We start from the raw sequence: 24310 nt of genomic DNA on the forward strand, positions 1-24310 counted from the left end.
ACCAACGTCAATGACAACAGAATATCCTTTGGATAAACAAGCACTCCATCCTTCGATTATTCATCTGGAGAAGTCTCTACTTAACGCTGACGTCGTGGGCTGGTGAAGCTTTGATCCAGCATGTCAGACCTGCCCCAGTTCGATCCCTTAGGAAAGAAAGACCCTCGACTCCATTTGGTTGAAGTGGTTGATCTTTTTACTAGAGATTGCTAGCTGCAGGAAAATCATGCTAGAACTAAGTCTGGTTCTTTTACAAGAGATTGCTGGCTGCAGGAAAGTCAGGCTAGAACTAAGTCTGGTTCTTTTACTAGAGATGTAAAGTCATGCTAGAACTAAGTCTGGTTCTTTTACAAGAGATTGCTGGCTGCAGGAAAGTCAGGCTAGAACTAAGTCTGGTTCTTTTACTAGAGATGTAAAGTCATGCTAGAACTAAGTCTGGTTCTTTTACAAGAGATTGCTGGCTGCAGGAAAGTCAGGCTAGAATTAAGTCTGGTTCTTTTACTAGAGATGTAAAGTCAGGCTAGAACTAAGTCTGGTTCTTTTACGAGAGATTGCTGGCTGCAGGAGTCAGGCAAGAACAGTGGTGGTGAATTTATGGCACGCGTGCCAGAGGCGGCACTCAGAGCCTTCTCTGTGGGCATGCACACCATTAATGGCCCCAGCTCCGCCTCTCCCTGCGGCCCCTGCCTCACCAGCAGCCCCCTGGAGGAGAGTTGCCCCCAGGCATGGCCCGCATGGAGCAGCGCAGCCTAGGACATAGCCAGGCAGCAGGGACAAGACTCCGCCCTTGCGCCCCATAGCATGCAGATGATGCTGCGGGGTGTGGGTGGAGGGCATGGCTGCCATGATGCTTCAGGGCTGCCTGGGCGATCTGCTGCAGTGGGCCATGGAGGCGGTGCGTGGCCCTGCAGATAGATGGGGCAGGGGGTGGGCGGGGGCAGAGCAGGCAGGGTGGAAGGCACAGTGGAGGTGGGGGGCGGTTTTTGGGCACTCGGTCGCTAAAAGGTTCCCCATCACTGGGCTAGAACTAGGTTTGGTTCTTTTACTAGAGATGTAAAGTCAGGCTAGAACTAAGTCTGGTTTTTTTACTAGAGATTGCTGGCTGCAGGAAAGTCAGGCTAGAACTAAGTCTGGTTCTTTTACTAGAGATTGCTGGCTGCAGGAAAGTCAGGCTAGAACAGTGGTTCTCAACCTTTTTAATGCCGCGACCCCCAACCGGTTGTAAGTTGAGGACTACTCAACTGGTCGTAAGTCGAGGGCTACTCAACTGGTGTAGCACCGTTTGCAGAAGGGGACTTTTGGCGGGCTCAGCAGGGCAGAGACAGCCTGGACAATTCCTGTTGGCTTTTGAAAGCCAATAGGATTAGACTCTATTCAAGAGAGTCTATTCTATTGACTTTCAAAAGCCAATAGAATAAAAGGGAGCAGCACAGCTAAGGAAAAGGGGGGAAAAATGGCGGACTGCGTTGTTTGGCAATCCCCGTTCGACCCCAAATGGGGTCCCGACCCACAGGTTGAGAACCACTGGGCTAGAACTAAGTCTGGTTCTTTTACTAGAGATGTAAAGTCAGGCTAGAACTAAGTTTGGTTCTTTTACGAGAGATTGCTGGCCGCAGGAAAGTTAGGCTAGAATTAAGTTTCCCACGCTAAAAGGATAGAAAAGGTTTCCCCTCATCCCAGCCCTCCCTCCCATGGCCAGTCTGTCTTCAGCCCATGAAGATTCGCCTAGATTCGCTGAGATGTTTGGGGTGAATCCACATCCCTTCTCAGGTGCTGCCACAAACGGATTCTGAGCTTCCCTGTTCTACGTCAAGCTGTCACTTCCCCCCCTCCTATTTCCCATCACAAACTGACACAAGTTTATTGCCCATTTGTTCTCCTTCCCATGCCCCCCCTCTCCCCTAACCGTTGATGGCGGGATGCCAGTGAGGCGCCAGGCCAAAGATGGCAGACCTGATACAGCACGTATTTATTTATTTTATTCCCTCAAGTCTCCCCTCTTGGCACAACTCACAACCAAAGGCTTGGCTACCCCAGGAGAAAAGGACAGGCAGCGGGCCAGTTCACACTCGCGTCTCTTCCCTGGCACAGAAACAAGGGCAGATTGAGCTAATCCCTCTTCTGTATCAACAATAAGAGTGGGAGAAAACCTCCGACTGAGGTGTGTGTGTGTGTGTGTGTGTGTGTGTGTGTTTTCCTCCTCTACCGTTCTCTTGCCAGCTCCCGCTAATACCTGCTGAGTCACATCTGGATAAATCCAGCAATATTTCCTCTGCAAAGCAATTTGTCTCCTACATCACTGCATCGGTTCTCACGTCTGAGGCAGACTCCTGCGAGAGAATGACACACGAGCATGTGGTCTACGGAGCAAGGAAGAAAAATAATCCCTAGCAAAATTCTGGGTTGCTACCGGCCTAAATTTACTACTCTTCCTCTGGAGATCTCTTCTGACAAATGAGAAGAGGTGCAAAGTTTCAGCCTAGCCTGTCCTCCTGGTTATTTTTTTTCACGGAGGTGCCTGTCTGCTTTGGAAGGAAGGCTGCTATGAAACAACTGTAAGCTAGAACATTATCATTTCCAAACTAGGCTACCAACTCTGGGCTGCAATGCTACAAGCAACCAGCAGGGCGCAGCAAAGAGAGACAGAGAGAGTCTGTTTGCTGACATCTAGTGTCCTTAGAGATGCTCAGTCATCCAGCTCACGGTTGTCCCAAAGGTGCTTTTTTTTCCAGGAGGCAACTGGACTTTTCTTTGAAGATGTTTCACTTCTCATCCAAGAAGCTTCTTCAGCTCTGATTAGATGATGGGGAGTGGAAGGATTTATATTGCTTGCAAACAGCTGGTCATTTGCATTCTTTTAGAGAGTCGTTGAAACGTCTTCAGAGAAAAACAAGAAAGTCTCTTGGAAAAAACACCTTCGGGACAAGTATGACCTGGTTGACGGAGAATCTCCATAGACATTGAGCCATGCACTTTGGGATGAACACCCTTCGAAGGGTGTGGGAGTGTGAACGGATTTCCAGAAAATATGGCAGACCCCAGGAACCATTTTGTGTTTCAGCTGGAGATGCAGACAACACAGACTCATTTCCAACAGCCTGCGCCCATCTTCAACATTTTTAGAAGGGGCTTGCCATTGCCTACTTCCTAGGGCTGAGAGAAAGTGACTGGCCCAAGGTCACCCAGCTAGCTGTAGGCTTAAAGTGAGACTAGAACTCACACAGTCTTCAACAGTGAAGAGATGAAGGGACACAGGGCAGAAAACATCCTGCAGCCAACGAGGCTCCAGACCAGTGGTTCTCAACCTTTTTAATGCCGCAACCCCCAACCGGTCATAAGTCGAGGACTACTCAACCGGTCGTAAGTCGAGGACTACTCAACTGGTGCAGCACCGTTTGCAGACTGGGACTTTTGGCGGGCTCAGCAGGGCAGAGACAGCCTGGACAATTCTTATTGGCTTTTGAAAGCCAATAGAATTAGACTGTATTCAAGAGAGTCTATTCTATTGGCTTTCAAAAGCCAATAGAATAAAAGGGAGTAGCACAGCTAAGGAAAAGGGGGGAAAAATGGCGGACTGCGTTGTTTGGCGACCCCCGTGAAATGGTCGTTCGACCCCAAATGGGGTCCCGACCCACAGGTGGAGAACCACTGCTCCAGACCCATTTGCACCACACAGGTGACCTTGAGGACACAGATAAACCTCCAGGTGGCCTCAACAACTCTCCAAAAGAATGCAAATGACCAGCTGTCCACAAGGAGTATAAATCCTTCCATTCCCCACCATCCAGAGCTGAAGAAGCTTCTTGGATGAGAAGCGAAACGTCTTCAAAGGAAAACAAGAAAGTCCAGTTGCCTCGTGAAAAAAGCACCTTTGGGACTGACCTCCTAGTGGTAATCTACGTTTTTAACTTATCTGATAGCCCTGATTTTGGAATAGGCTTCTGAGATGATGTTCTATTTGCCTGCTTTCTGTATTCAAAAAGTCAAGATATTTAGTGAGGGTGAGAAAGATGGACAAGGAAAGCAAGCATGTAGGAAAGCACAGACTCCGATCCTCTCCATGTAGGCTGCAGCAGAGAATTCAACAAGCAGATGAAAAATTAGGCAAAAAAAAAAAAAAAAATCAATGGGATAACTTGGTACCTGTCAGTTTGCATTTAAATCGAGTGGATTTTCTTAGCAATGCTCAAGGTCAAGGAGTAGATCCATTCAAGAATTTGCCAGAAAGGAGCACACAAAAGGAGGAGGCTTATAAAGGGGGGGGGAACCCTCCCCCCAATGTCTTAAATCCTCCATCAGGATTTCGAAGGAAGGACGAGTTTTATCTACAGCCTTCGAAACGTGACAACGGTGGGCCCCTGGATATCCGGCAAGATGAAAGAGAAGCAAAATTTTGAAGGCTTCGCGAAGCTGAATTTATACGCCTGCAGACGCTTAACGTCATCCGTGGAAGCTTTTCAGAGACTTCAAATTAGGGCTTTTTTTCCCAGATCTTTCCATCCACCACCGTTGCGAGAAACCAAGTTTTTTTCTTTTTTAACAACCACCGAGATTTTTGGGTGGACCAAATATGCCATAGTCTCGTCCAATACGATGTGTCCAGATGAAGCTGGTATTCCAGGCAGAGATCCTTCTCGGTTCTTTCCATGGAAGATCATCCCAAAGAACGAGAATCCCAGGGAGAAATTGTGGACTTGAAAAAGGCTACAGAACCTAGAAGAACATCTTCAAAGGCCCGGCTAGATTTGAAGGCCTTTTCTGAAGGACATTTCCTTAGGTCAGTGTTTCTCAACCTTGACCATTTTAAGGCATGTGGACTTCAACTCCCAGAATTCCACAGCCAGCGTTGCTGGCTGTGGAATTCTGGGAGTTGAAGTCCACATGCCTTAAAATGGTCAAGGTTGAGAAACACTGCCTTAGGTGCTTCCTGCTTTGATTGGCAGTCAGGAAAGAAAACATTGGGTGTTTCTTGGTGTATCTTTAACAAAGACCCTCTCTGTTGCTCACAAAGGGCCTCCATTAAGAGCATGGAGAGTTTCCACTCACAAAACAATTGTTGAAATCCTCAAACACAAGCACTCTTAGGAGAAAAATAGCTCTCCACGCAAGGCAGCTGCCAACATCACACGGAAGCCAGGTGTGTCCGTACAACGCACTTCACCAGATCAGCGGGACACTTCTCAATGCACAACCTGGTCACTTGGTTTTGGTGTCTTGGAAGTCACTCTTGCAAACTGGGCCCTGGGCAAACGTGGAGCATGGTGTCTCTTGAAGACAGAGGAGGTCAATTGTTGATGGTCAGCTAGTCCATCCTCCAGAATCCAATTCCTTTCTGACCCACTGGACTTCAATCCAAGTGACCCCCAGACGCCAAAACATTTCTGGAGAGACAACAAGACCATATTCCTCCATCCCTAAGAATCTTCTACCCTCTCTAGACATCAATCCATTTCAATCCTTTGACCCACTTTCAAATTAAGGGCAAAGCCTCGGATCCCAGATCTTTGCTTGCCCTTACCTCTCTCCCCTTCCCTATTTGACCCCCTGGTTGCTGACACCCCAGCCTCTTTTCAGCGCCTCCCCTCCGAGACCCCCATCCTCGTCACCTTTTCTTTCCCCGCGCCACCAGAATGGCGTACAGCAAGCAAGAAGTAGCAATGCGCTTTGTGTATCCTACTAAAAGATATTTAATAAATATGCAAATCACTTGCCTCGTCTCCTCAGGCAGGTAAGGGGAGCGTGTACGCACCAGGAAGGGCTGTAGTTAAGTATTAAATCTATTTGCTGGCAAGAGAACCGAATGAAGAATAGGCACTGCTCAGTTTGGGGGGGGTAAAAAAGGGGGGGGGGAGATGAATGCCTGCAACAGTGGAAGGGAAGCAGCTAAAAATACAGCAATGAAACCTCTAATTGCTGGCTTGTTGGGTTGAATGCAAAGGGTGTTTCTGGGCCTTTATTCTGTGGACATACGTAACACCAGGCGAGGAGCTTCATCGACCCAAATCACAGGAGACATGGCCCAAAAGTAATCTATGAAGTCAACCACGCCATGCAAAACGCAGCTAAGGTCTTCCAAATAACACCTGAGTCTCTTTCAAATTCGGCTTGCGTATCACCCAACAACCTCTGATCCATTTTTCAAGAGTGACAAATTTCAGGAAGTCCAGCAGAATGTGTGTTCTCCTGCCCCCCAGTTCTCTAGAGAAACAATGATCTTAGAGGTCCATCTTTGGAAATTTCTGAAATTTCAACTCTGATGTCTCCAGAATCGCACTAGAAATCTGTATTTCCCATCTAAGACAATTAATATTTTTTTTTTCAGAAGACACCTGCCTGGTATCTTCAGTTTTAATTACAAACACTTTTAAGACGGGAGATGTGTCCCAAAAAAACCCCTGCCAATTCTAACACGATCGAGCTAATCCATTCAGCAGTTTTGCTTCTTCAGCAAGGGAAGACCAAGAAGGGCTTGGCAACCCAGGGTTAGAGTCATGTGCCCTTCCACGGTGCCATGCAGCTATGCCAGCTCTTCTACATGTCACCCACCAGTAATGAAACCACAGCGACAAAAAGGAATGGATTAGCGAAGGAGAGGCCGGCAGGCATCTCACAAAGATGGAAGAATCCAAGCAGGGGGGAAAAATATATGTTCTTGCTTAGCAGGAAAAAATAATTCAAGAATGAAACGCTGGACGGTGATGCCATTTAAGAAAATCTGTTTGTCTGAAAAGGCACTCTTTTCCTGATTTGGGGCAATCGTAAACAAGCACGGTTCCCCTTAATAGCTATCTCCCAAAAAACTCTTACCGGGTTTGCACTAATTGCACGGGGGCCGGTGTTCTGCAGCTGGCATTTCTGTGCCACCCTAGGTGGGCGTCAACCGCAAGGCTGTCCTCCATCCCTCAGAGGGATGGCGGAGAAGGCAAAGAATTGGGGAGGCAATGGAGGGGTCAAGCCAACTCTTAGATATTGATGAAATTAGACAGGGGGTCTCTGTGTTGCTGTGCCTTGATTGTAGAAAACAAAGCACCAACACGCATTTTCATCAAGGCATTTTAGCCTGGTCATTTCTATTCCGCTCTGGGAGAGGAAAAGGCTGTAAAAATGCTACCTGCAGCTCTCTATCTCTTTTAAAATAGAAAGAATTAGCCGTTTTCTTAGCAGCCTACGAACCCCTCAGAATCCAAATCAACCGTGCAGCCAAGCAGAGACAGCACTGGCCCTCAACCAACTCACGCAAGCCCCCCCCAAAAAACCAGCACTTCACCTCCCAAGGACCCTCACCTGATGTAACCGCCCCATCACAAGACCCGTCACTAGCCCCTCACTGGTGACTCACACCTGACCCCTCACAAGACCCTCACTTGACACACCCACACCTGAAGCCCTTATAAACAGATGAGCCCTGACACAGACATCCCCTGAACTCTGCTGAAGATGTTACCTAGCCATAATGAAATGTTTGGAAACCAACCATCATCCTTTCTTAGAGACGGAGGGAGAGAGGGAGAGAGAGAGAGGGAGAGAGAGGGAGAGAGAGAGGGAGAGAGAAAAAGAGGGAGGGAGAGAGAGAGGGAAGGAGGGAGAGAGAGGGAAGGAGGGAGAGAGAGGGAGAGAGAGAGGGAGGGAGAGAGGGAAGGAGGGAGAGAGAGAGAGGGAGATAGAGAGGGAGAGAGGGAGAGAGAAAGAGAGGGAGGGAGAGAGAAAGAGAGGGAGGGAGAGAGAGAGAGAGGGAAGGAGGGAGAGAGGGAGAGAGAGGGAGAGAGAGGGAGAGAGAGAGAGAGAGAGAGAGAGAGAGAGGGAAAGAGAGAGAGAGAGGATAATTAACTTATTTGAAATGATCTCAGACTGGAGAACTGAATAATTTGTTTCGTCTGGGAAAGTTAAACGTTGGATTATAAAAATGCATCGTTTCCTGTCTGCCCGTGGAGCTAGCTGGTGTTCTGTGACCCTTTGACCAGGCTGAGTTTACACCACATCTTTCCTTTTGTGTGACTGGAGTAGTGTAGAGGTAGTCCTTGAATCACAATTGTTCGTTTAGTGACTTAAGACGGGTCTCCGTGCTTGTGACCCTCACAGCGTCTCCACCGTTATGTGATCAAAATTTGGGCGCTTGCAACCAGTGGCGGGATTCAGCCAGTTTGCACCAGTTCGGCGAACCAGTAGCTAGTTTTTTGTGGCCCGGGCCACGAATGGACTTCTGGAAGCGGCATCCACACAGAGAACCGGTTGTTCACCTATTTGAATCCCCCCACTGCTTGCAACCGGCATGTACTTACGACGGTTGTCATGAGAGGGCCATTTGTAAGCTTCCTTTTGCTTGTTTTCGATAAGCAAAATCAATAGGGAAAAGCTGGATTTGTTTAATGAGCACCTGGTTCACTTCACAACTGCAGCGATTTGTTTAAATGTGGCCAAACAGACAGCAAAATTGGGCCATGACTTACTTAAATAACCGCCTGGCTTAACAATCAAAATGGTGATCATAACTTGGGGACTATGAGAAAACCATGAAAACTCACTATGATTGCTAGAGAAATCGCATGTGTTTGTTCACGTGGTGTGAATCCTGGACTTTTAAAAGTGTGTTCCTAGCCTAAAGACAGCCAAGACCTGCTGATGTTGGTGAACTACGACTCCCAGCATCTCTTGGTCCTGGCCAGGGGGCTGCTGGGAATTGTAGTTGAAAATGTCTGGAAGGGAAGGATGGTAAAGAGTCTCTAAGCAAGACCCCCCAGAGGAGATACAGCTTTGAATGCAAAAAGGCTCCAATTTCTAAAAATGAGACCAAATTACAAAAGGAACAAAAATAACAACGAGAGAGATGAAGGCATTCGGAGAAAGGTAAATGAGGATCGTTGAGAATCCCTCAAAGCTTCACTCTTTAGGAAGATCAAAGATGGATCAAGATAACGCAACGTCTTGAGTCGGGGGAAGGAAAATAAACAGCGTTCAGGTGCTTAAATCAAGGCAGCAAATGTTGATCTCTCTCTATTTATGGGGGTCTATTACTCCATTATGCCAAATACTTTGCTTTCCATCGCTTCCCAGTCTTCTCTTTGGGAGAGGTAGTTATCTCCGTGCAATTTAATTAAAGTCTAGTGTTTAATGACACAATGTGCTGCTAATTATTTCTCGATGCTTTTTGGAAAATTTCTTTTCCCCTCCTCCCCCCTCTTCTCTTTATTTCCTCTCTTCTCTCCCTGCAGAGTGTGAAAAAAAGTGTCTAATTACGTGGATCTTCAAAGGGAAGGCGAGGCACACAGGCAGATTTTGGGTGGGGAGACAAGAGATACGCAATTCTTTGGCGTTTGCAGCCGTCATTTCTTCGCAGAAAGAAGTGAGTCTCCCAATTCAGCTTCGGGGCATAAACTTGCAAAAAACGGCCCACTGCAGTGTACGAAATCCACGCCGAGCGCTAACGGCAGAAGCTGCAACTTTGTCAGCATAAAGGCGAAAGCCCCAAGGGTGGGCTGGAAGCCATTAGAGCAAGATGTGATGCAGGCAGGAACGACCGTTCCTTTATTTAATTGGCACCAGGCTGGCAGGTGGTGGCTGGCACGTGTCCAGATGATCTCAGCAACCTGGAAGCTGTGCGTTTTCCAAGAAAGTTCTTTCCAGGGATTTGCAAGCGAGATGCCACTGAAACACGCGCTGGGATTTTGCTGCGTTGCATTTAGGCTAATTCTCGGCATGCAGCTTTGAATGTAAAACGGCACGATTTGCACAGAGACGTAGACTGTGGGTTCAGCCCCAGCTGCCATCTCAGCTACCGGTATTGCTAAAATGTAGATCCAAATGAGTGATCTCTCTCTCTCTCTCTCTCTCTCTCTCTTAGAGATGCAAGGGAGGAGTGATGGAAGAGCAAGGTTAGAACACAGAACTGTAGGGGTACAAATGACCTCAGAGGTCTTCCAGTCCAGCCCCCTATTATACGATCCCAGTCAAATGGTTGTTCAATCTCTTCAACCTCCAGTGTTAGAGCACCTACAACTTTCGGAAGCAAGTCGTTCCATTGATTAATTGTTCTGTCAAGAAAGTTCTCCTTAGTTCCAGGTTGCTTCTCTCCTTGATCAGTTTCCATCAGTTGCTTCTTGTCCTGCCTTCAGGCGCTTTGGAGAATAGCTTGACTCCCTCTTCTTTGTGGCAGGCCCTGAGATACTGGAAGACTGCTATCATGCCATCCCCACTAGAATAGACATGCCCAATTCCTGCAATCGTTCTTTATATGTTTTATCCTCCAGCCCCCTAATCATCTTTCTTGCTCTTCTCTGCACTTTTTCCAGAGTCTCAACATCTTTTTTCTATGGTGGTGATCAGAACTGCATGCAATATTCCAAGCGTGGCCTCACTAGTGCAGTACAGAGCAGTATTATCTCTTCTCATTGATAGGCTAGGTTCTGGGAAGTAAGATGTTTGCAACTGGGTGGGTGGGTGGGTGCACTCTCCCCATCAGGAGGGTGTGAGTAGGTGACTTGCTAAAGTACAACAGCATCCAGATGAGTCACCAAAGCAAGTTTTCCAGAGCAGAAAATGGAACAATTGAATCCCGAGTTGTCCAATCTATAATCTGCAGATGGAGGCAAGGCAGGCCACTCTCCACTTCTCAGGGAGAAGACGTGAATTTTGCCCTCACAAAATGGCTGTAAACCTCAGAGCTTCTTCAGTCTTTCTTTGCTTGCAAATGGTGACTGCGGGTGACGCTGCAGCTATCATAAATATAAGCCAATCGTCAAGTGACCTCAGGCAAGCTGCAACTGTCGTGAATGTAAGGACAGGTTATAAGTCACCTTTTTCGGCACTTCAAACGGTGGCTAAATTGTCGTAGATTGAGGACAAGCTGTAAGATAATGGCATAGACCAGTGATGGTGAACCTTTTAGAGACCGAGTGCCCAAACTGCAACCCAAGACCCACTTATTTATTGCCGGTGCCAGGTGGGCGTGGCCCACTGGGTGGGCGTGGCTGTGGTGGTCATGGCTGACTGGGTGGGTATGGCCAAGGTAGGCATGGTCACCTCAATGTTAAACATAGGGAGGAATGGCTGTGGGGCAGGGTTGGGGGAGATCTGGCAGGTGGGGCGGTGGGCAGGAGGTTCATTCTGCCGAGTGAGGTGAGGCAAGACAAGGCAGGGCAGGAGTACCATTGCCACGGGGCAAGGCGAGGCAGGGGCCAGGGCAGCTGCTGCATGACACCATCGGCCCCCACACACAGAGGCCAGTGAGCGCATGGGGGCCGACAGTGTCTGTCAGCAGCCACAGCCTGCCGGCCCCTCAACCGGCGCACTCTGGGGCTCCACAACCCCCCCCCAGAAGTTCAGAGAAGCTGCCTCTGAGCTGGATGGCCGGCCGACAGCTGAGGAGGTGATGCGGTGGGTCATACCCGGGAAAAGGAGAGCATGCGAGGCCAGAGGGATGGGACGGGGGGGGGGGAGGGAAACCAGACGTGCTGAGATGCATCCGGCCACGTGGGACCTCGGCGAGTTAGCGGGCAGCTGGTTGAAGAGGGATGGTTGCCATCTCCGGGGCATGGCGTGCGTGCCCACAGAGCGGGCTCTGAGTGCCGCCTCTGGCACGCATGCCATTGGTTCACCACCATTGGCATAGACTGTTCTTCTTTGAAGCTCTTTAAAAGCAATTAAGGAGAGGCGGAGCAGAGGACATGAAAGGTGTGAAGAGAGGAATTCAAAGAACACACACCGGTGCACCTCAAAATCACTGCATTGTCCAATTTGGATATTTTATCCAACAATATCCCAGCAAACATTTCCGGATCTTAATTCATAGTTCTCCAGGAATCAAGAATTGAGATTTATGACATACAATTGTCACTGACTGATGATGTACAGGGACAAAATATCAGGTTGAGTTCATTAATTTTACACAAGCCTTTCGCAAGCTAGATGGCGGTTAACCATCCCGATTTAGCAGTGACCATTCTCTTTCCTTTAGCCAACAAGGGAAGAGGTTGACATTTAGTTATTTTCATTTTATTACATTTCTTTGCTGTCCATCTTGCCGCAGAGTAACTGTGGGCGGCTTACAATGTGGGTGCATTTATTTATAGATAGGAAACATTTACACAGAAAGACCAGGTGAGGTCTTTTAAAGCCTTGGTTTTAAAAAAGAAAAAATGAAAAGAACGGGAGGTTATATTTGCAAATTTAGCCATTGGGGGTGACAAAAAAGAACCCCAGACATTTTGCAGCATCCCACGCAGCAGCCTTCGTTCTCTGCCTTTTTGCAAATGTCTTAAGTTGCAAAGTTTATTTGCTTGCAGCGGCTGTAAACAGCAAGGCCCAAGGAGAAGATTCAGAGAAAAATACAGACGGAAACAAATTTCACGACCCACGTGTTTGTCTTCTCCATTTCTACAAAAATGCTCGGGAGCCGTTATTCTTGGCTGAGCAGTATGCCTTTTATTTCAAGCTCAAGATTTGCTGACAAAAAGGAGGCATGCAGATACTTGCAGACCAGGCTCCTGAGTTACAACGGAAGGACACACAACCGTTGCCGCAGGCTGGAAGAAAGAACCCCATTTGCTGCCCGCTTCCATCCCTGAGCAGTGATTTGCAATCTGCTTGACTATTCTAATTCGCTCGTGTGTAACTGCCGGTTCTTAAACGCAACCAATTGATTTCGCTTATTTAAAATCCTGAGGAGGGGGCTTCATGTCGGTGTTCCCCGACATCTTAGCTTATTTTATTATTTTTTCTGCACTGGCGGTGCACTGCCAGAACCCTACTGGGCTGGTTTTAAACCCTGTCACATCACAGATTAGTACTTCTGAAGACGCTGGTTGGTCTCTTGGCGTTTTGGGTTCCATACCGACACCCTCACGATTTTTGTAGTCAGGCAGGGCATGTTTTACTCCCGGGGGTTTGAATTCACAAATTAGTTTTCAGCCAATGGAAAAAAGATCTAAGGAACTGTTAAAACCAACCCGCAGGCGAAGACACTACAGTAGAAATGGATGCAATTCAATTTCTTTCAGAATAACAAGAGTTGAGAGGGTCCTTCAGAGGTCTTCTAGTCCAACCCCCCATTCAAGCAGGAGACCCTATATGATTCCAGACAAATGACTCTCCAATCTCTTCTTGAAAACCTACAGGGATGGAGCACCCACAAATTCTGGAGGCAATCTGTTCCAGTAATTAATTGTTCTCACTGTCGGGAAATTCCTCCTTAATTTGAGTATGGATCTCACAATACACAGTTGGAAGGGACCTTGGAGGTCTTCTAGTCCAGCCCCCTGCTCAAGCAGGAGACCCTATACCATTTCAGATAAATCTCTTCTTGAAAACCTCCGGTGATGGAGCACCACAACCTCTGGAGGAAAGCTGTTCTTGCTTCTTGTCTTACAAATTGTCCCCCTCAAATATTGGAACACTGCTATCATGTCACCCCTAGTCCTTCTTTTCACTAGATTAGACATATCCAGTTCCTGCAACTGTTCGTCGTATGTTTTAGCGCACAGCTCCCAATCTTGCTATTCTCTGCATTTTCTTTAGAGTCACAATATATCGTGGTGACCAAAACTGGGTACAAAATTGGAATTTTCCTTCGTTCTTCTGTTCTGATAGGGAAATGACATCCCCTAGACCAGGGGTAGGCAACCTTGGCTCTTTTATGACTCATGGACTTCAACTCCCAGAATTCCTGAGCCAGCATAGCTGGCTCAGGAATTCTGGGAGTTGAAGTCCATGAGTCATAAAAGAGCCAAGGTTGCCTACCCCTGCCTTAGACCATAATACTTCCTTTAAGACCCTGGAGTGACTCAAAACTCCTGATTTGTCCGGGATCAGTTTAGGTGGGTTAACTGCTGTGCATAATGCTTCCGAATGAAGGATTGGACATAAAAAGCATCTTCAGGACTATGATGGATTAACACTCAAGGCTGAGCATCTTCAGACTCTTATAGTGAGGGAGAATGGAAGCCCGACGGGAAAAAAGGTGTCCATCTCCATGGATTGCATTAAAAGTGGCTGAAGATCCATGAGGTACCTTTCAGGATACTTCACATCACTGGGCGGGTCATAGATGATGAAGACCAGAACATCAAGGACTTCAGAGGCCACCTAGCACCTCATTCCAGTCTACAACCTGTTGCTTCTTCAAACCCAAAGAGACCTTTGAAAAGGTGGTGTGCTGTTTGAGTTCAACCCAAGAGGGAATTTTCTATCATCTTGAGAAGTTTTAAGAAGTCTTCCAAATTAGTCTCCCTTCTCAAGGGCATCTGAGCCAGAAACTCAAGACTGGCGGGTGTTTTGCTCCATTTCTTTCTTCTTGCTAGCAGGATCAACTGCCTAGAATCTGTTCTTACCTTGTCCTTCCTTGTGCCACAGAACTGCTTGGGGGTTCCAAATTTCCACAATTCTTGGATTGTTTTCCTTTTTTTTAACCCACAGGTGATATTCACTGCCATTTCCAGAATCCCTGAGTCAGAGGATCCCTGAAACAATCTCAAATCTTCATCTCCCAAACTTCAACTTATCTCTTGTCTCTTGTTTATCCCTCTGAAGCTCAAAAACACAAGATTTATCCAGAATTGGGAACAACTGAGGGGGAAAGAGATCAACCACAGCTGGAGAAGGGAAGATGACCAGAGTGGATACGCTTCTAACTTGGAAGAGCAAAAATAGAACATGGACATTTATTAGTCCAAAGCAAGCCAGCAACCCTTCACTGATTTAGAAGAAGTTTACGTGGTTCTTTCTGTATCCCTCTGTGGATCTTTAATGAACCTTTAAGTGTGCTTTTAAAAAATGGAAAAGGGAAATAAAAAGTCCTCATTAAGGTTTTTGGCAGATTTGATTAGTGGCTCCAAAGATTTCTAAACAGCTATTTAATTGGCAAATCTAGTTGGCAGCCTATAGGGAGAGGAATATTCAGGAACACAGGAAAAAAAAAGGGGACTCTTTCATTCTTTCTCTACCCCACCAACCCCGGGTCTTTTTCAGAAATCACTTTTCATTCACCATATAACAGATATAATGGAACAACAGAGATGGAATGGACCTTGGAGGTCTTCTAGTCCAACCCCCTACTCAAGGAGGAGATCCTATAGCATTCCAGACAAATGACTATCTAATGTCTTCCTAAAACCCTCCAATGACCCACAGCTTCTGAAGGAAAGCTGTTCCACTGATTAATTGTTCCCATTGCCAGAAAATTTCTCCTTAGTTCCAAGTTGTTTCTCTCCTTGATTAGTTTCCATCCATTGCTTCTTGTCCTGCCTTCAGGTTTCTTTGGAGAATAGCTTGACCCCCCCTCTTCTTTGGGGCAGCCCCTGAGATATTGGTACATTCCTTCCATATACCAAGGAATAGAGGAGAAAAGATTGCGAATAAGACAGATCACCACCTCTGTTGTGTTCACAGGAAGACTGAAAAGATGTCCCATTGTCTGCATCTTCTACCAAGAGCTATGTGGACATCCCAGCACACAGACCTTACAGAGGTCTCCTGGCTCCTTGATCTTAAGTAAGGTCTTAAATCACAACTCCTAAGGCAGGGGTCTTCAGACATGGCCCTTTTATGACTTGTGGACTTCAACTCCCAGAATTCCTCAGCCAGCATGCCTGAGGAATTCTGGGAGTTGAAGTCCACAAGTCATAAAAGGGCCATGTTTGAAGACCCCTGTCCTAAGGGGTTCATCTTTTCACTGGGGCACAAATGCGATTTAATCTTCCAAATAGCAAATCTTCACCCTCCCTTCCCCACTGCAAATCCAGCTGGAAATGTGAAATGACAGAGACATCATCAAAGGTAAAGGAGACAATAGCTGAAAGGACCATTCTGTCCCTCCTATCTTCCCAGATTTTAAGGTTCTCCAAGGAGAATATTCAAGCTCCATCCTGCTAATTAATGGTGCCAGGGAACGAAAAAATACCAAGGGAACATGGCTGACTCATGCAGTTAACACAATTGCTTTCCTATAATATGTTGATCTGATGCAAAGCTTGACACACTAAAACACAATTAAAATGGCTGTACGTTGGTTGAAAGACCAAGACATAGCTGGTAACAATACAAGCTGGATTCTGAATTCACACACCTATCCAGCAACAAAGGAGATTTTTAAAAGCAAACTCAGTGATATCTTTGGTGTAAGGACCCTCCCCACTTTGCATCTTAAGAAGACAGAACTCTTGGAATATTTCTTCCAACAGGCATCTTTATTAAGAGAAAATGGTTGCAGGCGTTCTAGACAGGACTTGGGGCCCAAGCCCTATGGTTCAAGGTTTTAAGGGGTTCCCAGCAACCCCACCCCACCATCTTTCCAGCGACATTCCCAGGCGTTACATTTCCACCCCCTTTTTCCTCACTGCCAGCAGCGGAAGGGAGACTTCAGAGGGGAGTAGATGAAAGCTGATGGCCCCATTGTTATGGTTAGTCCTTTTGCTGGTATCCACATTCAGTCCCTTTTGAAGTTGTACCGAAGGAAGTGAGGGCCATAAAACCCCTTTGTTCACCCCCTTCCCCTTCATCGTATGACAGAATCCAGAGAGGGCAGAAGTGGGGTTTTCCGTAGTCGATAACTAGAGATGAAATATAATTGGATTCTGACATTTGGTTTGCCTTTAAAAAACTCATCAACTTCAGAAACTGGCTATTGTCCCACGATAATTTGCAATTAGCTCTTGGAAATAACCAAGGAATGGATTAGGAAGATACCGAATGCGTAAAAGGAGACAGGATGGTGGATTTAAGGGATAAATCTGATAAGGCAACCAGAGGCTCCCAGGTTAATATAAAAGATACCTCAGCTACTTCCCAAGGCTATGGAGAAGTGGTCAAAACAGAAGAAAAAGCAGAATATTTAACTTTGGAGCACCAATATATTTCTGACATCTCTTTTATGCCGGTGTATGACTATAATAAATATTTGATTTGAGATCTGTCCTTTCAAATATACGTGGGCTTCTTTCTTACAAGCAATGCAGAAATACATTTTTCCCCAGTATAAATCCTGCTTCAAATGAACGCCGAGCCCATCTATTCATTCCAGCCCCGCCTTTTTTTAAATCTCCATCGTTGGTGCCAATCTAGCTGTCAAATACAGATCCATAGAACAGATGATTGAGAAAGGGGGTATTTCCACCTGGGCTTAGAGAGGTCCCTACCTCCAGTTTTTCAACCCTGTGCTGAGAACTTTATCACAGGACTCAAGAGAAGGAATTAAGCCTCGCCTACTCAAATGAAAAGCTTGAGAATCCAAATAAACCACCAGGCTCAATCCGGTTCTGTAATTCTTACTGTTTGTTGAATACACGGCATAGTTCTGTCGAAGCAAAATACACACTGAGGTTCCCAGACACCAGATCAAAGAATTGAACAACAGTCTCATGGTCCAAGCCCCTGCCCTTTTCACATAGTCACTGTAAACAATTTCCCTTTCTTTAAAATAATATTCTATTGATTTTCTATTATTACATTTCATTAGTGCTTAATGAACAATGTGTTGTCTGGGTTGATTTATTTTGCTTAGTAATACAAGTTAAATTCTTACTCTCTATCCCATTTTTCCAGCCCTTAATAAAATAAGTTAAACAATTTCCCTTTAATGGGAACCGTCTGCTTTTTTTCCACACCTGCTTCAGTGTCCTTGAAAGTGACTCAGGCTCTCACAGTATTCAGCAGAATCAACACAGTTTCATTTCTCCATCTAAACACTTTTAAGGCAACACCTTCTGCTCCCCCCCTTAACTCTAATGGCAAGAAAAAACAAACAGGCAGGTAGCTGCCAAAGTTTCATTCTTGACAGAGTTGCTATATCCTTATTTTGCATTTTCCCAAGTGGAGACTGATTTACTGATTTATTTAAATCTCAACCATCTACACTTGGTTGCAATCAGCCTACGAATCTTTTAGTTTATATCACACAGAGTTGGGCCAACCTTTCTGAAGGAACATCTCCCTACTTGGTTTCTGCATTGGCTTCCTCATGGATGCTCCTGGTTTGGATCTGTTATCTTGACCAACTTCGATGGCTCCAACATGATTCTATCATGAGCCTCACATTCTCGCAGAATGGAAGACTGTGAGTAACCCTTGACTTAATTGGAAACAGGACTACTACATTAGATAGACCTTTGGTGTGAATTAAACTTGGGGTTAGTTTATTTGAAGGATGCTCTTTTCCCAGTTACATTTAGCCAACCCACCAGTGCAGGGAGACAAGGTATGTTGTTGTTACTTGCAAAGTTATGTCCAACCTATCTCAACCCCATGGACAACGTTCCTCCAGGCCTTCCTGTCCTCCACCATCTTCTGGAGTCCATTTAAGCTCACGCCTACTGCTTCAGTGACTCCGTCCAGCCCCCTCATTCTCTGTCGTCCCGTTCTTTTCTTGCCCTCCATCTTTCCCAGCATCAGGCTCTTCTCCAGTGAGTCCTTCCTTCTCATTAGGTGGCCAAAGGACTTCAGGATCTGGCCTTCTAAAGAGCAGTCAGGGTTCATCTCTTCTAGGACTGACCGGGTTTGATCGCCTTGCAGTCCAGGGGACTCGCAGGAGTCTTCTCCACCACCATAGTTCAAAGGCTTCCATTCTTTGGCGCTCAGCCTTTCTTATGGTCCAACTTTCACAGCCATACATTGCAACTGGGAAAACCATGGCCTGGACTATACGCACTTTTGTTGGCAGGGTATGTTACAGGTCCTCTTTCTTACAGAGGTCCATCAAGAAGGATCTCCTCTGTGGTGGCTCTCTCCCTACGGAACTTCATCCCCAATAGATAAGATTGTATGCCACCTCATCACTCTTTTGAAGGCCCGGAAGACCTGATTTTGCCAGCGGGCCTGGAGACCTCAGGATGATGGGCATCCATCAAATGATTGATTTGATGGATGTCACCAAGGGGCTGAGGGTTTATTAGGTTTTATATCTGGGGTGTTCTTTCTGTGAGCCAACCCGTAGTCACCGCGAAAGAGTTGGGAGGCCATATATATTTTCTTAATGAATAAACAGAAATCGCTAGGATTCTCTATTTCAAATAAATAAGCAGCATCTCCCATGGAACAGCTATTTTAGCTAGTGTGTTTGGTCACTTTGGGGTTCAGTTGAACAGAGACAACCATTGTAATGATAAAAAAGCTTTCGTAGGCTACACACCAATTCTTGCTTACCTGGCAGTTAAGCCCCATGGAATGCAAAGGGACTTATTTCTAAACAGCCATACATTAATCATAATAACTATATATCTTAAAATATTTCATCTCTTTGCAAAAAAAAAAAAATGCTGTCGGAGGAGAAGGTGGCCCATCCCATCTGTGGCCTTGGGATGTCCTTTTGGCTCGTGTTCGTTAAGAAAGAGATTGATTAATGCAAAATTACTTGCAGCCCTTCTCCTCACCTTTCATGTGTCTGAGTGTGCCAGGAGAAATACAGTACCTGCGTTAAGCTTCCGACAAATTAATTCTCTTACAAGACACCTTTTCCGATGTCGGGGCAATGGGTGCGTTTTGTAAAAAAAAAAATAATGATGCAATACATCAGCGCATTAATTGTGGGGTTCATGTTGCATTAGCTGTAACCATGAAAGTTTTTTCCCCGGAAATTAACACAAACCTTTTGGAATAATGAATGCCCTGTTTTTATTAAAAGAAATGTCTTTTTCTAGAAAATGGAGAATACAGAATGTAGGATGTTTTCTTGTGTTGTGTTGTAAGACATCCTACAATTCCTTCTTAAGTGAAAGCAATTATTGCAAAAAAAAAAAAAAGCTAACAATGATTTAGGCAGGACAAGAAGCAACGGATGGAAATTAATCAAGGAGAGAAGCAAACTGGAAATAAGGAGAAACTTCCTGACAGTGAGGACAATTAAATAGTGGAACGACCTGCCTCCAGAAGTTCTGAATGCTCCAACACTGGAAGTTTTTAAGAAGAGACTGGACAGCCATTTGTCTGAAATGGTGTAGGGTTTCCTGCCTGAGCAGGGGGTTGGACTAGATGACCTCCAAGGTGCCTTCCAACTTTATTATTATTACTACTACTAGTAGTAGTAGTATTACTACTAGTAGTATTACTACTACTACTAAGATTACTGCAAACATGTTTATTTGAATTCACTCTGGTTTAGCCCTCCTACTTTTCAGAAAGAACGAGATTCAACAGAGCTGGTTCGCAGCACTCAAGATGTGTGGGAATAGAAATCAAATTCACCTCGCCTCAATTTGCCCACCTTAGTCTGCATGGGAAGAAAAGGGCACTAAGAGATGATGCAACTTATATCTTGTTTTTAATAATAACAACAACAACAACAACAATAAAGTTGGAAGGGACCTTGGAGGTCTTCTAGTCCAACCCCCTGCTCAGGCAGGAAACTCTATACCATATAATAATAACAACAACAACAACAACAACAATAATAATAAAGTTGGAAGGCACCTTGGAGGTCATCTAGTCCAGCCCCCTGCTCAGGCAGGAAACCCTATACCATTTCGGACAAATGGCTGTCCAGTCTCTTCTTAAAAACTTCCAGTATTGGAGCATTCACCACTTCTGGAGGCAGGTTGTTCCACTGGTTAATTGTTCTAACTGTCAGGAAGTTTCTCCTTAGTTCTAGCTTGCTTCTCTCTTTGATTTAGTTTCCATCCATCGCTTCTTGTCCTGCCTTCAGGTGCTTTGGAGAATAGCTTGACTCCCTCTTCTTTGGGGCAGCCCGAGATATTGGAAGACTGCTATCATGTCCCCCCTCGTCCTTCTCTTTGTTAAACTAGACATACCCAATTCCAGCAACCGTTCCTTATATGTTTTAGCCTCCAGTCTTTAGCACCACCTAAAAGGTGTAATACGGTGATACTCATTGCAAATCTACAAAGGACTTTTATTTTCCTCATTGCAAGCAAGCATGTAGTGATATTGTCACACAAAAAGGGGTTTGCTATTTGAATGGCGATATGGAAAGCGTCACGAATTATTTCTCCATTAGAAACCCAGAGCTGTGTTTGTGTGATTGTGTGTTGCTTCTGTCCTCACTTACCTCATAGTCTTCACACCTGGTGTATCCTCACCGGATTCTCGTGGTCCTCTGCAGCGTGGACGTCTCTTTGTTCATAATCTCCATGCTCTCTTTTCGCCTAGACAGGAGAATTCCAAAATGTGATTATTATTTTTTAATAGTCCAGAAGCCAAAAACGGAAGGAAAGGATATTCTGTCATAGATAACCTTCACAGATTGGATGTGCCAATGTTTCTTAAAACTAAACCAAATGGCACAAATTCCTTTTTAAGAAGAAAAAAACCCCTTAATTTTACAAATTCCAGTGTTAATACACACGTGTATATCAATATTCTTTGAATAACAGGGGCCGTCTCTAAATTTCATATACAAATAAACAAGCAAAATAAAAACAGATCAGTTTTTATCACTCAAGAGTTCTTGGAAACTATTTGTATTTTTTTATACATACTCATAGTTATTGAATTATGCAAGCTCAGATATGCTGTCTTTTTTTTCAGAGTCCAAAGGAAAAAGAATAAGGTTAAAATCTCCCATTTTCAAGTCTCCTAAAGCTGACAGAAAAAGTGCAAAAACGAAAATGCCGATTGTTTTATTATTCTGCTGAGGACCAACCTTTTTATGCCACGAGTAGCTGAGAGTCGGGCAGCATATAAATTTAATAAGTTATTATTATGGTTCACTACATAGTCAGCCAGATGTTTTGATTGGATTTTGTATTTTTATCCACCAATCGAGTCCTTCCCAAGGACCTGGGAGAGGCAGATATTGCTTGATGGTGTTAAAGATATCATCACAGGATGTAAGGTGTTCCTCCTCCTCCTACTACTACTATTACTACTACTATTATTATGTGCTTTTTTTGTAAAAAAAAAAAAAAGGTGCCGGAATTCACACATGTCATACAACCCACCTTGCCTACCCTACAAGGTTCCATCCAAAAAAGGTGCCGAAACTCCGTTCTGGGTGTTCTATGACAAAAAAAAAAAAAGCCCTGATTATTATTATTACTTGCACAGTCAGCCAGATGTTTCGACTGGATTTGGTATTTTTATCCACCTATCTTTATTATTATTCAGGGAGAGAAATGCTTATTCGGGATAGAGGTCGGGAAATGGCTAAACCTTGAGGACTAGAACCTTGGTGTGTGTGATAAGAGAAACCCTGCTGGCTGCGAAGACCCTAAAGTAGGTAGGTGTGAGATGATTCTTCTTAAGGCCCTTTTTTTAAAAAAATAAAAATAAAAATGAGGAGACCAGGAGACCGCTAGGAAAAGGAGGTCACCCCCAAAACGACAGCCAATAATTTTACAGCTGCTGGCACAGTGCCGCCACATCACAAGATTACATTAAGCCGATGTCATTTTGCGCTGGCTTTCTGCAGAGCAGTTGCTGCTAATGCATTAAGGCACCACTTAGAGGCTAAGCCCCATGCATCTTTCATCTGTATCACTAACACACACACACACACACACACACACACACACACACACACACTGCACAGCCTGCCAATGTCGTTTCTTGGAAGCAGCTGCAAACTCCCCTGGCCTCCCACCATGGCTCCATCACACAGAGATGGCCACCTAAGTAAAACCCCTGGGAGGAACCCCCACCCCTTATTTCAGAGGTAGGGGATCCCTGACAGGACGTGGGCCAATGGACAAGAAGCAAGACCCCCATTTTTAATCCTCCTGGAAGCTTTGGTGGCAATTAACACCGGAATTTGTCTGAAAAGGAACAGCTTTGCCTTCAGAAGTTGTAGGTGTTTCATCACTGGAGGTTTTTAAGAAAAGACTGGACAGCTACTTGTCTGAAATGGTTGAGTCCCCTATTTGGACTAAAAGACTGCCAAGGTCCCTTCTGACTGACTCTCTTATTCTGCAAAATTGAGCAAGCATTTGATTGCATTTCACCCAGAAAATCTGAAATGCAATCTGATCGTTAACTCCTATCTTTAAAAAAAAAAAAAAAAAAAACATTCAAAGGATGCATTGCATACTCAAAAAAAGAGAGATAAAATAATCTACACAGACAAGAGAGGCCTGGCTGGGTCAATGAACGGTGCAAATAAATGCATAAAAACCTATAAATCTGCTTAATAAATAACTAATGAATAAAATAGTGGAGAGAGTACTGTTTCTGAGGTAGCGTGGCCTGTTTTCACGAACTAACGCTTGAAAAGCAGCTTTCCCTAAAAAGATGCTTTCCAGATATGTTCAGCTACAACTCCATTGACAAGGATGCTAACCAGGGACAATGGGATATGTAGTTTAATTCCTCTGTAAGGTTCCAGAATGCAAAGGAACGCATTTGCTCATATTCCTTCTCATTTGCCTTAAAGCAGCGATTCTCAGCCTGTGGGTCGGGACCCCATTTGGGGTCGAATGACCATTTCACAGGGGTCACCAAACCATGCTGTCTGCCATTTTTTTCCCTTTTCCCTAGCTGTCCTACTCCCTCTTATTGGTGGCCACACCCACTTGGGGGTCACCACAACATGGGGAACTATATTATGGGGTCACGGCATTAGAAAGGTTGAGAATCACTGCCTTAAAGAATAGTATATCTATCAAACCCTATTATCTGTCCACTCAACTCACTCCTGAATCCAGAAATTACATGTTTTTCTTCCTTTTGTTTTTTTTAAACACACAATAAAATAATCCTGGCAGATATAGTTGGTCATTTTAACCAAGGGTTTTGCACCTTTTCCGGTTAGGATCTTTTGTATATATGTGCCTCTTTCTCTGGATGTGAAAAGAAAGCGTTTCTAACCCTGAATATGGTTTTCATTGTAAAAAAAGCAGGAATGGAGGATGTTTAATTTTTTTTCCCCTAAAAAAAAATGGATTAACGTTGACTATGGGTTTGGCTCTCAAAGAGGCTGGCAAGGAAAGGTTTGATGTCCAGAGCTGCCAGCCCTTCCTTTGAAAATAAAGATTTCACCAGGTTTCAGCAGTCACTGTTGATACAACCAAAGAAAATTAAACTTTCACGCTGGTTGTCTGAATGGAGTTGTGAGCGAGACGGAGAATGGAGGATGGCGGAGGAAACCGGTTCCACTTCAAAACTTGATTTTGTGCCAATTCAGAGCTGAAATGAAACTCATTCTGCTGAGAACGAATTTAATATCACCTCAGCACGTCTTGTCTTTGGTGAGAACCACCGAACTGTGTGTTTTTTTTTTGCTAGGCGAGTTTTCTTTTAAATTTGTTTTGGGAAATTTGCTTAGGGAAAAGAGGAAGGGGGGAAAAAAACACAACCTCAAACAGAAAAGTAAAAGTGGTGTGTGTGCATATGTGGAGTACATAAAAATACTTTTCACGCCTTTTATTTTCCCTTCCCTGGT

General features: G+C 45.0%; 1 protein-coding gene across 2 annotated transcripts in view; it reads right to left on the reverse strand.

The window, feature by feature from the left end:
• IGSF21 (immunoglobin superfamily member 21) overlaps positions 1-24310 on the reverse strand; it is a 252342-nt gene that overhangs the window by 165700 nt on the left and 62332 nt on the right. Inside the window, exons 3-4 of one of the 2 annotated variants that reach the window (XM_039355069.1) lie at positions 21876-21933; positions 20984-21080 (exon numbers count right to left, since the gene is read on the reverse strand). The gene's annotated coding sequence lies outside the window, so the exon portion shown is untranslated. The remainder of the gene's footprint in view (positions 1-20983; positions 21081-21875; positions 21934-24310) is intronic. The other variant, XM_039355070.1, reaches the window with a different exon arrangement.

Source organism: Crotalus tigris, unplaced genomic scaffold (genome assembly GCF_016545835.1).
Source record: "Crotalus tigris isolate CLP2741 ecotype Arizona unplaced genomic scaffold, ASM1654583v1 scf7180000018590.67127310178:1205815, whole genome shotgun sequence".
NCBI classification, from domain to species: Eukaryota; Metazoa; Chordata; class Lepidosauria; order Squamata; family Viperidae; genus Crotalus; species Crotalus tigris.